Here is a 16987-nt window from a genome sequence, read left to right as displayed (position 1 = left end):
GACCAGGTTGCAATTGGAAGAGCTTAGAATAGTTTACATGCTTCTAATCTTTTTTTTAATTATTATTATTCCTAGTGGACCACTCTCACTTGATCCTCCTTGGAGAGCCTATAGTGTCTTTTCTCTGATGTTCAGTCAAAGTTTGTCAGGACAGAGTAGTCAGCATTAAAGTGAGACGAGTGGAATGTGGACAGGGGGTGCTTCAGTATTACACAGGAGCACTTACAGTAGTATGCACTACTGTCACTAATTCACTAATTCGTGACACAGAGTCAGAGGCACTCGGGCGGTTTTGGAAATTTTAACGACATTGATGAAATGTAGTCCCGTGTGAAACATCCATTTCTTTTAATCCCAGATCATTTTCTCAGAGTTCCTCTTTTTTTTTTTTTTTTTTCTTTTGAATATTGGGACCTTCTGTAAAATTGAAACTCAAGCCTCCTGTGTCTTTTTATTGTTGGGTGAATCGACCATGTCAGTGTTATGTTACAATTGATATAGCATTTCCAGGGTATTCACCTCAAAGCAATACCAGCCTTCACAATAAACGGCCATGATATACTAATAAAATTGGTACGACCTGTCTTCAGATTCTTCAGTTCAGTAAAACTCTACGATTGTGCATAACCAAACTGCGGACGTGCAAAAATACAAAACATAATTGGCGACTAAGCAATGATTTTGGTATTCAAAGGTGAGCCAATGTGTGAAGAAGCTACTGTGAGTTTAAGTTATTTTAATAAATAAAAAAAAAACTGGATTAGATAAGATTTGCTGGAATTAGTTAGCTCTGTGTATTTCAGGTTACATATAAATGTTTTACCCCTTTAAAAAAAAAATACTATTGCAATATAAAATATTGAAGAATATTGTGGTATTGCAGCTCAGAATAAAATATGATGAGAGAACTTTACTCTGTTCACACAAGTGAGGATAATCTTTCAAATGATTTGCAGTCAGGTATATAGCTATGGCTTTCCATATACTATGTTTTGCTGTGAATGAGAAGCCTATTTTGAAATTGGATTTCAGTGAAAGGGATCAAAACTTCCTGCAGAACCGAAAAAAAAAAAAGATTTGTAGAAACAAAAAAAAAAATAATAATAATTCATAACCAGTACATCGTTGTAAATCTTAAATAAAGCAGGCGCCACCATAATTTTCAAATCTTTTAAATATTTTTTTGCATGGTGAAGATACTCTACGTAAATGCGTTTAATTATGGAAGTTTTCATTATTCTAGTGAAGTGACACATCAGATAATATACGTACCGCGTCATGCAGTATGGTGTGTTCTTCAATGCCATGCTGTAAACAGCTGTGCAGTTTGTTCTTAGGATATATGGCTTTTGCAAGGTTGGAGACTATTAACTGGTATCTACCAACCCTGCTCCTTTTAAGAGGGTTATACATTAGGAAAGGCAGTTTATGTTCTGGTATTCATTGTGGCTGTCATCGTTTATTTGACATTATGGGGAGATTTACTAAGCTTTTGCTCTATTGCAAAGTTTTGTCCACTTTTTTCTAAGTTTAATAAATACTGAACTATAAATAAACAGCATGCATTTGTGTAGGAGTCCTTGCAGTACATAAAAATTCATATTATTAGTCTTGAAACAAGATCTGCAGCTGTTAGGATCATTTACTAGAACTCGGTATATATATATGTGTGTGTGTGTGTGTGTGTGTTACATAAGTACAACTGCGTTACATGGTTGTGTTTACACATGCATTTTCAAATGATGTGAAGGAACTTACAGCACATGACTAGTGGTCATTTTCAAAACCACCTCACTTAAGAAATGTAATACAGTGCTCCCTCGTTATAACACACTATGAGCGTTACAACCAAAGAGATTTATAAACGGGGGAGGGGGTGGGGGTCACATAACAACACACATCGTACTAAAATACAAAATAAAATAACTCCCTCTCTATAATGCACATATAGTGAAGCAAAAATGTAACTTTCCGTGAATTAACCACGCATAAAGCACCATGTAATCAACAATATATTTTTTTACTAAAAAAAACCCCCAAAAAACAAAGGTAACATTCCCACACGTGGATCATTGTAATTAGCATTTTTTAAACTATAAGTAGCCTCGCTAAACGGCGGTCGGGAGTTCATTTCAAAGCGACACAAAAAAACAAACAAAGTTGGAGAAGGAGAGTGTCATATATGTTATGGCGAATCTGCTGATGCAAATTAATGCTAATTCTATGTACACCTCCTAGTGGTTGATTTGTTGAATCTACACAAGTGAATGCAAGTGTATTTGTACTTTACAAGAACGTAACAGATAAAAGATATGCGAAGCTTAACGGAACTCCTGCCCCTGTGTGTTTCATTAAAATAACACATCTTAGTTGCAGTATATAAAACACAACAGGGAGCGGGTCGGGCGAGGGGAAGAGGGAATGGACTCTCCCCAGGTTCGGCAGTCGGAGCGGGGCTGAAGCTCAATGCACATAACGATGGCGTTTATGAAAAACGATCCAAAAACAGGATATTAAACACTGTACTGTATTGTAATAAAGGTTTGTACTTACTCCCTCGCCATTCTCGTATAATCCTCATGAAGCTATTTTTTTCTTTTCATGCGATGCAGTTAGCCTATCTAAACCGAGCACGTTTTTTTTTAAGTGTTCTTTTTTTTTTTCCAGACAAAAATACATAACTACTGTCATGCATTTATTAAAAAACAAAGTAATCTAATAATGTCCTCTTAAGTCTAGTACTTCACACTCGCTCCAGTGTGTACTGAAGCTGGATTTACCGGCAGTTGAAACATGAGCGGGTCAGCTCAGCAAACCAGACCGATAGGCTACAGGCAGTAAGATGTCAGTGATTATACAAAGAAACTGAGTGGTAGGAATTTCTGTCAATCAACTCACGGTAACTTCTTTTTTTAACGGAGGTTGGCTGGTCAACTAAACTCAAAACCTGATTGGTTACTACGAATGTCAGTGGTGAATCAATAACGCGGTTGGATGTAATTTAATGATAGAAACATTGATATTTATATCTAACGCATTTACATTACATTAGACCAATGTGAGAAATTAATAGTAAGTTTATTCAGAGACGAGCTTCGTGAACCAGGGACCGTTCCGGGGACATTATTTGCCCGGGGACACAGTACCTCATCCGGGGAGGTATAGTCACTATGTTATAAAGTGCCAGCGCAGCTTTTCTTCAGTTCAGATACTGTATCAAAAGGGAGAGACAGAAACGGAAGTTAGACTGAGAAGTTGTTTACAGTTTGAACAACATCGGTATTGTATTTACTGTAGAAATATTGCTTGAATCGCTAGTATAAATCTTTTAGGAATCAAATACTAAATGGCAAATTAAACAGTTGTGAAGAACTAAGTTTGTATGAAATGTCATTATGGATTCTGAACAGAGCAATCTGGACATAACTGCACTGTATAAATTATTCAGCCCGTGACAAAATACTATGGATTTTCTTCCATACTTTATTATATTGAAAGAGCAGTTTAATGCATTTACTGGTCATGGCATTTATCATTTAAATGCATGCAAATTGCTGTGATCCCGAAATGGAAAGGGTTGTATATATTATCTGTTACTCTTATTCAAATGATTACGTATTTTACATATATGTTTGGTAGTGTCTGTTGTGTATTTGATCTAATAAAACTTAAAATATTTCTGCATGGGCCCAATTTTGATAAACGCTCCAAAATTGTCCAGTCTCACAATGTTGTGGTTTTGAAATTGGCCAGCCTCACAATGTTGTGGTTTTGAAATTGGCCAGCCTCACAATGTTGTGGTTTTGAAATTGGCCAGCCTCACAATGTTGTGGTTTTGAAATTGGCCAGCCTCACAATGTTGTGGTTTTGAAATTGGCCAACCTCACAATGTTGTGGTTTTGAAATTGGCCAGCCTCACAATGTTGTGGTTTTGAAACTGGCCAGCCTCATAATGTTGTGGTTTTGAAACTGGCCAGCCTCATAATGTTGTGGTTTTGAAACTGGCCAGCCTCACATTGTTGTGGTTTTGAAATTGGCCAGCCTCACATTGTTGTGGTTTTGAAGAGTTTAAGATGGGCACTGTCCTACAATGGCTAGCACTGGTCATTCAGTAAATACTGGGAGAAAAAAAACAGGCAAGCAAATCTTTGGTAGTGTATGTATGTATCAAACTTATATTTTTCTGAAAATATTCAAATACTCTATGTTTCAAACCTGATACAAAAAGAAAAGGCACATATTAAAACAACGTAAAGAGCCAGTATTGCATCTATCTAAGTGAGACGTACTGCATTCGACTATGCTGTGTTGTTCCTTATTATCCCGGATACCTTTAAATAACTTTCAGTACTTTGTCAGGCTTATAAATGGTTTTGGGCAACTCTATCCCCAAGCATGGGTGCAGTATTTATATTATTGTACCAGTCCCTGAATTAGTGTCTAACCCTTTCTGGTCAGGTACCAGCACAGTGCACCCTGGTAAGAGTAAGTGGATGCACCAGTTCTCACTTGAGCGTTCCCCAGAGTGAAATTACAGACAGCTGCTGCCCCGGTGGCAAAGCTGAAGCCTGCCTCACATCACATGCAACAGCGAGAGCAAGGACTTTACACGGTATGGATGTTTTACAGCTATGGATGTGTTTCCTCTCTGACAACAAGCAATACAAGCTCATGATGGCAACAGGTGTCATCTGAGATGCAACCAATGAATAACGCACAATAGACTTTCCGCTTTAGTTTTAGTATTGCATTTTTAGACACCATTAAAACATACTTTTATATTTGCCTTCAATTGTCTACTGCAACGTAGTACTGTATGAATGGGCACATAGGACCATGGCCAACTCAGAGCTAGGTATTAAAAGCAACTTTTAACTGATACAAACAGTCAGACAAATAAGACGGTTCAGTTGGGACTTGTAACTGTAAACACAGTAACAGTTTAGTCTTTATAGTTGGTACACAGCTGTATTATTTGATTTTCTCAGTTAAGTTCCCTTAAGAAAGTAGACAAGTACCATTTCACTGCCACATTGTTTCAACCTGTGAATATATTAATGATTCAGATGTTTTTCACATTCTCCATTCAAACCGATATGGCATTCCACTTTAATTAAACCACCGGGGAGGATTCACAAACACTTTTCTAGTTCAAACACATGCATGCCTGTCTACACTGGAGTGATAGCACTCTATTTACAGTAGCAACAAGTGCAACACCAAAGGCAATTTATTTGAGAGGAATACAACCATTTTAGTAGCATACAACAAACAAGAACAACTAAGTTACAACTAAGAGCAGGTACATTATTGTACACTACTCCTGACAATGAGCAGAACTGTAGACAGATGCTGTGTGAATGCTGTCTGGGCTGAACATGTGTTAAAGTCATGGGATTCAGTGGGCACAGTTACAGACTTCTACACTTTACAGAATAAGAAGCAAAGTCCATATATAAAACCAAAAATGATGTACACTGCATGAGCAAAAAAATATTCCCTTATTCTTTCAGTGCAGCTAAACTAATCTAATATTCTATATGCATCAAGCAGGCTGGTTAATATATGCAACATTATTCTTCGTTAATTAAACCGAGACTATGAATGACTGCATTTGATGATAGTTTCTCTATTATCTTGATTTATTTTGCATGGAATGGCTTAGTTTAAATTGATTGGTTTTGATTACCCTAACTGTCTTTATAACTCAGCAACTTTGAACATTAAGATAGATGTATTTTGTTATTATACACAATATTGAAAAACGTGTGTTTGCATATTGCACCTACATAATTGGTACGCAAAAAAAGAAAAAAAAACTGTTTATGTTAATTAATTTCAGTGCTAAAAAGTTTAAACGACATGGACCTTAACTGATTGCTGCCCATATAGTATAAATAATAATGTCTTTCATTGGCAGTGCTTGTGTTCACAAGGGAAGAGGATTACAATGTTTCCATTTATAACAGGGACATGCTTAAGAATATTAAATAGTTAATACAGACTTGTCGGCAGCTTTTAGTCTCTTATGTTCCGGGTGTCATGAGTTCGGAATGATGCAGTGTTCAAGTCTGAAATGACACCCACGGACATGGCATTTTATCATTCATGTTATCCTTTTTATCTACAACGATTCTGTTTCAAGTTAATAGGCGTTTCTAGGAGCACCGCCGCGATGTGAGTCTGTTAAGACTGTGGTGGATAGGAGTCCTCATTGTTTAACAACCATTTCATTTGGTTTAGTAGCAGGCCCACATTATACTCTCTCTGCTACCTACCTGCTTGAATAAAGGCTTGAAACATAATGGTACCTGGAACATGAGGAATTACTGCAGCCAGGTTGGTACATTCTCCTTCCATAATGCACTGTTTTGTCATGCACATCATTTATTTTGTAAGAAAGTGTGTGATAAAAAGTGGTAAGGCCCAACAGCATGCCATACCATTCACTTCGTCATATGTAGTGTTCCGTGTTTTTATCTTTAAAAAAAAAAATCTGGGAATTTTTCGGAGTTTATTTTACATATATTAAAATAGTTCAGGTTTCTGATTAATAATGTCCCTGGCATGTATGATGAATCTGAATCTGTGCAAGTCGACGTCACATTTTCCAGTTAGCTGGTACTTTGCAAACATTTGGGCAATCGCTGTGCTGACGGAAATAGTATTTACAGACGGTATGAACATGACATCAGCACAAAGCAAGCCAGGTTTATTCACCTTGAAATCATAAAAAGAAAAGGAAATTGACAGAACTGGGTGGTGCAAGCCACTGGGAGACTCATCAAAAATCACACTGGACATCAATGCGTTCCATATAAGTTTACCAACTAAAGCATCACAATTTTCTGTCAAATATGTATGAATAATTGTCAGTGTTAGGCAGTGTTTTAGCTGATGGACAGACAGTACTGTCGCACAAAGTCACCAATACATACCTCTCTGCAATAAACAGTGGCTGTCCAGCAAAGCACAGCGTTCTGACAAACTCATTAACAACATTCTGTGCTTTCTTTTTATTAAAGCGTGTGTAAAAGCAGCATAAATGGATTGCTTGTCTCTCAGTTCACTTTATAGTTTTTGTTTAATGTGTCGTTTATTTTTCAGCATGTTCTTTTATTGTCAGCTTGAAGATGTACCTCAATGCAGCAGTGTTTGCAGCGCTGTGCCTCATCTGACCCACTTCTGCTATTTTTGCTTTTTGTATACTTCGAAACATTCGTTTTCTTTTGAATATTCATAAACTGATTTACATGTTATGTTTTCTTGCAAGTATTTCAAGTTCAATTTAGTTTTTGATCAAGCTAGTAGTTACTACACCCAGCAATTGCCACAATAATCAGACTTTGATTGGCCAACATAATCAGGTGATAATGTGTTTGTGAAGTGACAGAGAACCACGTTTGAACGTTATTTGATCCTCTGACATCTAAACGTCTGTTGTATCCTAGTATACAGTGTAGGGATGCTTATTACAATGCCAGAGTCAAAATAAAACAGCATTTCAATAAAAATGTTTTGTATTTCCTAGAAAGTAGTACCGGGGAATTTATTGAATAATAGACAAAAATCGGGTATAATCAGTAAAAACTGACGTCTAGTTAAAAAGAAAATCATGTAATCTTTCGGTAAAATTCGGAGTAAACCGCAAATGCGGAACACTAGTCATATGATAGGGACTGTAAGAATAATTCTTCATATTTTTTGTAACCCTCGGAAGGTGGAAAAGGGTGCACCCCAAAAATGTACCATGTGCACCTTGAAGAAGGATTCCTCCCGTTTCCCAGGCAGGACCAGGGTATGCTTGATATCAAAATAAAGGGAACAGTTAATCACACGTAAGGATACCTAAACAGTGGTTACAGAAGTATATCCATCTCTCCATTGATGTGGAGTCCGCAAGTTCTAACTGCTGATTTATACAGAAACTATAGCGTGATTTCACCTACAACATTTCCACTCCCATCCCCCTGGGGTCTAGGTTGCTTCAGGAGTGCGGAGTGACATTCAGAATTTTAGAAGAGCCCCTGCTTAATTAACTGAAATGACACCCACGGGCGTGGCATTTTAACGTTTGTTGTAAACCCATGTTATGATAAAATAGGACAGGGTTTTTCAGCAATAGTAGTGCTGCAATCCTAGCGTGTTACAGTACCTCTATTTTTGTTGTAAGCACAGCCATAACTATTGATAAACCATGCACATGCAATTACACCCTGCTCTGTAATTAAATCAATCAATAATAATGTGTTTAAAGTACATATCTTTTAAACCTATGTTGTTTCTACTATGAGCACCAACCTACAAGTTCACATTTGCAGTTTTATTGGGTCTACACTTTGGTTTTGCAAACCAATATAAAATTATCAGCACCAGCTTCTCTTTTCACCCATTTCTATTTATCTGCTGTAATAAAAATAAAACCATTTTGTATTCACTCTGTACTGATTGATGCCCATGTAATTAAAACATAAGCATGCCATAAAATATGAGTAATGAACTTGGGTCAGTTGAGAAAGCAATATCAGAGTGAAAAATCGATCAATCTCTATTTCAAGATTAGTATTCAAAGAGGTAGTACTGGGATTTGAGACGGCTATCACTATGATTACATTTGAATTATGGTGTAGCTATCCTTTTAGCACAAATGACAACATAAACCAATTGTGTGTAATTATTTAATGCTAACATTGCATAACATGTAAGAAAAAGACATCTGTCTCACAGCTGTTTGTTTGGCTATTTGGAGCTGATATTAGGACAGCTGTAACAGACGGTAATTACAATGTATTCCATTGTATATGGGACATAGTAAGTAGCATCCAAGGTAATTCGTTTCTTAGTACAATTTGTATTATTTCAAGAATAGTAACACAGCATATCCACCAACCTACAGGTTCATAATTGCAGTTGTATTGGGTCTACACTTTGGTTTTGCAAACCATTATCTTTAATATAAAATTAATCAGTTATAAGGAAAAATAAAACTGATAAATAATATTATTGAAGTCAAATATATGTTTATTTGTATAGCTCAGTAAAGAATAACTCTAAATGGACAGAGTCGTGTACCCTGGGGTACAGTGAGATCAATCTGAGCCCCGAACAAAGCTCTCCTGACACTTTCTTCACTGTCCACACACACCCTTGTAGTGACCTCATTCATGACCACTTCTCTCTACATTGTCCACACACACCCTTGTAGTGACCTCATTCATGACCACTCCTCGCTGTACTTCCGTGGCTTATTCTACCTAGTAACACAGCTAAACAGCACAGACATTACTGTTACTCTCTTATCAGTGAGATTCACCCTCCCTCCCCTTCTACATGCAGAACCCCTTCACATTCCTGAGCCCAAACACCACACTTGGCTCTTCAGTTCGATTGCTGTAGAAAATAAAGAATTGTTGTTTTATATATAAACTATTACAACATTCCTATACAGCACCAGCTTCTCTTTTCTCCCATTTCTATTTATCTGCTGAATACTACCACGACATATCCCCTTTGGTCACAATTTTTTTATTTCAATTTTTAGAAAATATTAAACAGTTTTGGCTGGTCAACTGCAAATGTGAACCTATAGGTTGGTGGATATCTTGTATTCTTGAAATAACAAAAATTGTACCAAGAAACTAAATATCTTGGATCTTATCTTGGTCTATTACTGTCTATTACTAGACCAACACATATTAAATACATTTGCTTATTAGAGACAGCTGATAGATACAATATGCATGTTTTATATTCCGCTTGTGTATCTGGAGGAAGGAAATCTACCATAACTGTTCAGGAATTGAATTTACAGCTGGCTGGCTTCACTGTCCTGGGGAATGGTTCAGTGATTGCTGAGCTATACTCATATAATGGTGCATAAAAGTAGTTTGGACAGTGATGGGGCTCCTTTTTAAAATGACCCAGTGGCTGTAGTAAGAGATTGTGTCCCTTCTCTTTACTGTTTTCATGTAAATTACATGTCTTCAATTTGCCCCAGCAGTGGTGCGGATTTATATGCTGCTGACACCAGGGTTGTTTTTTCTGCTACACATTTGTAATTGCCTGGTGCTTTTGTAACATGAGATTGCATGCATTGTACTGTGCATGCATGTGTACGGCTCTGACCTGCCTGTCTCCCAGGACTCCTGATGTGACATTTCAATGAGGTTTTCCTGGTAAAAAAACATGTTAAATAAATACATGCCTTATTATAAACGGGAGCTAATTATGCAGGTTCAGGGAAGAATGTTGGATATTCACCGTTATCTGCTGTTCAGTTTACTCTTAGTTTAGTCTTTTAATTGAAAACATACTGTCTGTTAGCTAGTATTATAAACCACCAGGACATGAAAGGGGGATTCCAAGATCGAAAAAACTGAAGACAAAAAACCATCCAATTCTTTACTAAATTATAGCGTAACACTTTAAAGTAATGGCTGCAAATTCACATGAATTTCAATATAGGATTGCATAGGACTGACATCTAGATAAAAAATATTACAATGATCTATTCTAGTCCTGAAGGTGAACACAAACACAATAGGGCAACCCAGACCCTGGGGTGAAAGTGCAGGTGGTACACTGATTAGCTCCTGAACTTTAATAATATGTTCATTTGTTTTATCGTATACTGTTGGTACCTTTTATTCCTCGGATGGCCTGCTGGTGTCACTGTGCAGCTTGAGTCTCAATTGCGTGTATCCTTTTAACAGCATGGCTTATTATTAAGTGATAAGAAACTGAGAAGAGCATTCCAAAGCAGCGTCGGTCTTTTGAGATAACCATCGTTTAGCCAGGTCCAAACCTAATTAAGTGAACTTGGTTATTGTGAGGTAATGCAAACCATTGGATCCAAGCAGTGTAGCTTGTGTAGAACATTTCACAAAAAACTCACAGACCAAATTCTGGCTTGGTTCAGTAACTGTCTTGGGCTATTATATGGTATCAATTATTAATCATATAATACTAACTGTAATAAAAAAAAAAGAAAAGAAAAATGTTGAGTTATATGAGATAGGGAGCTAACTCATTTCTGAAAAAAATGCCATTTTCAGGCTTCAGAGGGAGGGGGATGGAATAGGATCATGCCATTGTTGTTATGCAACAAAACACACGTCTCGTGAAGTGTATCATAATCTGTCACCTCCTCTATAATGAAACTATTTTACAAACTCATCACCGTTTTATCTATATGCAAACTGTGCAGTCACAGAAGATCCCCAGGGAACCGGGCTGTTTAAATTACATTTCAGTATTTCCAATATCATGTTTGCAAGAGAGAGATGAGCAGCACATTGTACAATATGTTTGACTCGTGTGGGAGCTACTGCCTGTGCAAATACACTTGAGAACACGGGCGAGCTCAGGTCAGCAGTATCTGTATGCACTCGTCACACAGAGACAGACATGAGGGGGCTGTGAAACTGCTTTTACATTGACTGCACAGGGTTCTGTTTACCACAAGTGATATGGTTGGAGTTTGTAAGCCACTCTGATCTATTTTTTCTGTTTCTTTTTTAATGATGTACAATGCTTGCACATTTGTTTACAGAATATTAACTCTTGAAATGTCTGAATGTCTCAATGACCATACAGTTCACATAGCAAACAGGATTTTAAAGCCAAGGCTGTAGTATCATACATCTGACAGATGAAAATAGGTACACTATATATTATTATTATTATTATTATTATTAGTAGTAGTAGTAGTAGTAGTAGTAGTAGTAGTAGTAGTATAATAATTATTAGAGTAAATAATAATTATGCAGGAATGCAGTGTTATATTGTTCAGAATTGATCAGTGTTTATCTTCTACAGGCAGGAATGCAGTGTTATATTGTTCAGAATTGATCTTGATTGTTATTTTAGTACATTTCTCTTTGGCAGTATATACTGTATATATATTTATATTGGGTTATATCACAACAAAGCAGACACTGTCAGTCTACTCGAGAAATTAGTGGATTTCAGAATCCAGTCTACACTATCAAGCTGTGAGGATCTGGTACCACAGTGAGGCAGCTGCTATTGTACCAGACAAATCGGTACAGTTGGCGGGTATACATTATCTTACCAGAACCTAACCGTATAAATAGAAGGTAGCATTAATTGAAGTTATCATGTTTTGTCTGTAGAGCTTCATTGTTCACCTGTAGTTGGGTATAGGAACACCCTGGGCTGCAGGGATGACAATGATTAAACATGGCTAAGTGTTCTTGAGGAATACGATTTCATAGTGGGGATCTTGAAGCAAAGATGTTCTGAAATGGCTCATTTATTGATCACATTTGAGACTATTCCTCATAAAACATCAGTAATTGGAATTGGTCTAGAGACCGAAGCATCTACCAATCAAGGACCTACTATCAGGTTTCATTCATAGCCTGTTGCTGGACCTGCTGTCTTACCCATTGTGACTTAAGCTGACTTTCAACAGGGAGGTGCATCGCTGTAATATTACAGGAAAATTGCAAGTGTTTCTAATTTTGTGGCCAACCTATGTTTTCATAAACTCGGTTTTAAAGCTTAATTGAAAGCAATGGGCAAATCAGACTAGTGACTGTGCTAGACATGCCATTTCCAGAGATCCAGTATCCTTAATGCACAGCAAGTAGTCATAACGTGTTTGTGTTGGAACAAACGAGAAACAGCGTGTAAAAACAAGCTGACTTAAAATTAATGTACTTAACAAGAATATCCAATTATCATGTATGCAATTCATTGGAATGCACTGTACGATAAACATACAGTGATAGTATATTGGCACACCATGGCTACATTGTAAAAAAATAAAAATCTTAATTTTCCAGAATATATATTCACTGACTGACACAACACTTAAACACTGCTCTTACAGCTGCATTGATTTCCTCTGCAGTATTAGGCACCCACCTGTGCCTTTCACTCAAATTCTATGCAGCACAGACTCCATGGGCCTAGGGGCCCTAATATCTGCTGCACATGAAGTGATCTTATACTGGGCAGTCAAAGCAAATCGAATGTCTGGAGAAATTCTATAGAAATCAGCGGTCGCAGTTGCCAACTGGCATGATGTCACAGCACATCCGCCATCTTAGTAAAGTGAGGGCTTGCACATTATGAATAAATCTTAGGGAACAAAATGTTTTCAGTCAAAAAAAAACCTTTAGAAGATCATCTAAAATTAAAAATGCAGCTTTTAAAAAACCTCTGCCCATTTCTTCCCTCCAGATTGCCCTGAGCAGAGACGTGAAACCTCTAGATCTGGAGTGAAACCTCTGATCTGGAGTGAAACCTCTAGATCTGGAGTGAAACCTCTGATCTGGAGTGAAACCTCTGGATCTGAAGTGAAACCTCTGATCTGGAGTGAAATCTCTAGATCTGGAGTGAAACCTCTGATCTGGCAACACTGGTCACTATGTATTGTTGCTACAGCTCATGCTTCCTCTTCATTTGCTGGTCTGCTGCACCAGATGTTCTGCTTGACAGTGATGAAAAGGTGGGAGAGGGGTCTTTGGGTGGGAGGCACATTTAAAAATGCAAATAGAGTTGAGAGAAGTACATAGCTGACAGGCCTAAACGCTTTGCAAAATACATAAACTGGCATAACAACATCCTGGTATGATCTGGCAATATATTCTTAGTTAGGCTGTGATAAAAAAAAAAAAAAAAAACGTATTCTGCAAACACTCTCTCTCTCTCTCTCTCTCTCTCTCTCTCTCTCTCTCTCTCTCTCTCTCTCTCTCTCTCTCTCTCTCTCTCTCTCTCTCTCTCTCTCTCTCTCTCTCTCTCTCTCTCTCTATATATATATATATATTATTATTTATTTCTTAGCAGACGCCCTTATCCAGGGCGACTTACAATCAAAAACAAATACATTTCAAGTATCACAGTACAAGTAATAATACAATTAAGAGCAAGATGAATACAATGACTTTGGTTCAAGCAAGTACAAGTAGGACAAAATACAATTCAATGATACAGCAGATAAGTGTCAGTGATAGTTACATCAGGAAATATATAAATACAAAATACTACAGATTAAACACTTGTCTGATTACAGTACTCCGACGTACAGGATTAAATGCAGTAAAATATGGGGCAGATAAGAGCAAGTAAAGCGCATTTAAGGAAGGGTGATAAGTGTCCCAGGCGAAGAACAGAGGAATTCTACAGGTGCTTTCTGAAGAGGAATATATATATATATATATATATATATATATATATATATATATATATATAGTGTGCACAGGCAGGGGTAGGGGGCCAGGTAGGTGACGCAATCTAAACATAAAGACATAAGCCACATATCTGCTCCAGCTCTTTTGTACATTATAGCCCCGTCGGTAACAATAGTCTTACCTCAAGTCAATAATTTTCCACAACAGCCCTCCTCTCCAGTCCATATTTACTATGTATATATATATATATATATATATATATATATATATATATATATATAATATACAGTGGTTTGCAGAAATATTCTTCCCCTAGCAATAATGTCACATTTTGTTGAATTACAAATAATGTATGCACAGTTTTTCAAACAAACTTTTCTTTTATGCAAAGCTGTAGTGGTTAAACTGAACACTGTTATATGAGGAGGAGGTTAAATGTCAGCAAAACCTGCAAAGAAAATGTACAAAATTTACTGGTTGCATAACTATTCAGCCCCTTAAGTCAGTACTTGATAGAAGCACCTTTTGCAGCAATTACTGCTATGAGTCTTTTTGGATAGGTCTCTACTAGCTTTGCACAGTAGGATGGTGACATTTTTGCCCATTCTTCACGGGAAAATTGCTCCAGTTCTGATAAGTTTGTTGGGGATCGTCGATGGACTGCAATCTTCAAGTCTCACCATAAATTTTCGATTGGATTCGAGTCAGGACTTTGACTGGGCCACTCAAGAACATTAATTCTCTTCTTGTTCAACCACTTCAGTGTGGCTTTGGCTTTGTGCTTCGGGTCATTGTCCTGCTGAAATGTGAATTTCCTCCCCAGTTTCAGAGTCTTGGCTGACTCAAACAGGTTTTCCTCAAGGGTTCACCTGTACTTTGCACTATCCATTCTCCCCTCTATCCTGACAAGCTTCCCAGTCCCTGCTGAAGAGAAGCATCCCCATAACATGATGCTGCCACCACCATATAGATGTCAACATTGAAAGATGAAAATAAGGGAGACTCTTAAAGGTGGGGGACCCTCCGTCAAATTCCAGAAAACACAAAACCATGGTATGATAATACTATGTGACCTGGTTCTTTTTAAAACACACTTCAAGACTGTCAATTACTGTAAATGTATTCAAACCATATTTTAATTGTCAATAGAAACAGTAAACTCTTGCTTACCTTTCACTATGTGTGCTTTTGGTCTTCCTGGCAGAAAAATTCCTGGCAATAGCGGAGTCTGTGAAGATATCCCACACACATTTATTAAATTCCTGGCAGAAAGCAAAAAAAAAGGACATTTTGTTTAGAGACTAACATTGCAATTTTTGTCTCAGCATATTTTATCTTCTCCACCTCCGTTCTCTCATTGGCAATAAAACTTGTCATGGTGCCACTTGTTTTCTGCGCCTCAATTGCCTTTTTGTGCTTCTGGGATTTCTCATGTTGGATTACATCGCCCTGGCCACTGTGTTCTACACTGAAATCAATTCTGCACACCTTGCAGAATGCGTGTCCTATCCCAGTGGAACTTGGGACAAGAAAGGAAAAGGTTTCGCTCCAAGTTGGTAGGTACCTGCTTGAGTATTTTTGCCTTTTTAGTGCTTCGAGATGCCATTATTGCTGTGAGAGTGTGACTAGAAGCTCGAAAACAATGCGCAAAAACTAAGAACCAATGAGTGTGTAGACAAACCCAAAAATGATATGTTCATTACGCCATTGGTTGAACTTTAACTTGTACTTTCACTCACGCCTGGCTTCCCCCTGGGTCCTAAAATTTGACCCTCTACAGTATTGGGCTGAGGTTTTTACATTTTGCTGCGAATATAATTTGTTTAAAATACTGGACAAATACAGTAAAAATTATATTATGGGAGCTGTCCAGGAGAAGGGGTCAAATTACGGGAGTCTCCCATGAAATACGCGAGTGTTGACAGCTATGCCACCATGCTTGACAGTTGGGATGGTGTTGATTGGGCGATGTGCAGTGTTGAGCTTGCGCCAGACGTAATGCTTGGAATTTAGACCGAAAAGTTCAATTTTTGTCTCGTCTGACCACAAAACTTTTTTGCACATGTCTGCTGTATCATCTAGATGCTTTTTTGCAAACTCTGTGCATGCTTTAAGATGAGGCTTTTTGTGTAATGGCTTCTTTCTTGCCACCTGTCCATACAGGCCAGCATTGTGTAGGGACCGGCTTATTGTTGATGTGTGAACACTGACTCCCATCTCAGACACTTTGCAGATCTCTCAAGGTCATTGTTGGCTTTAGAGTGACATCCTGAACCAGTTTCCTGCTTGTCTGGCTGCTCAGTTTGGGAGGGTGACCTCATCTGGGTAGTGTCTGGGTGGTATGATGCATCTTCCACTTCTTAATAATAGACTTCATTGTGCTGAGAGGGATAATCAGTGCTTTTGAAATTTTCTTGTACCCTTCTCCTGCTCTGTGCCTCTCTACCACTTTATCCCTGACTTGTTTCGAAAGCTCCTTGGTCTTCATGGCTGCTTTGTTGGATCACTATGTGAGTTGCAGTTTTATATACCCGAGGGAAATTATCTACAAGGGAAATTATCTACAAAAGGGTTTGAATACTTATGCAACTGAGATTAATCTGTCTTTCTTTGTAAATCTTACTTATTTATATTCTATATGCATTTTTTTAACTTTATCAATGTGGAGTAGTTTGTGTAGATTCTACATGTAAAGTCTAATTTGAAAGTGTCATGGAGTACGCTCAGGTGCCAACAAAATGTGAAAACTTTGCAGGGGGGTGAATACTTCTGCAAACCACTGCATGTGTGTATATATGATTTACAATTAGTATTTGCTTAGTACCTAT

At 37.6% G+C, this 16987-nt stretch overlaps 1 protein-coding gene across 2 annotated transcripts in view; it reads left to right on the top strand.

Annotated features, from left to right (window-relative positions):
- The window catches only part of LOC117400354 (dipeptidyl aminopeptidase-like protein 6), a 279665-nt gene that overhangs the window by 55493 nt on the left and 207185 nt on the right, over positions 1–16987 (top strand). The gene's annotated exons all lie outside the window — the stretch shown is intronic.

The sequence above is a fragment of the Acipenser ruthenus genome, chromosome 4, assembly GCF_902713425.1.
Source record: "Acipenser ruthenus chromosome 4, fAciRut3.2 maternal haplotype, whole genome shotgun sequence".
NCBI classification, from domain to species: domain Eukaryota; kingdom Metazoa; phylum Chordata; class Actinopteri; order Acipenseriformes; family Acipenseridae; genus Acipenser; species Acipenser ruthenus.
The sequence above is the reverse complement of the archived record's forward strand: the minus strand, read 5'-3'. Positions and strand labels throughout refer to the sequence as shown.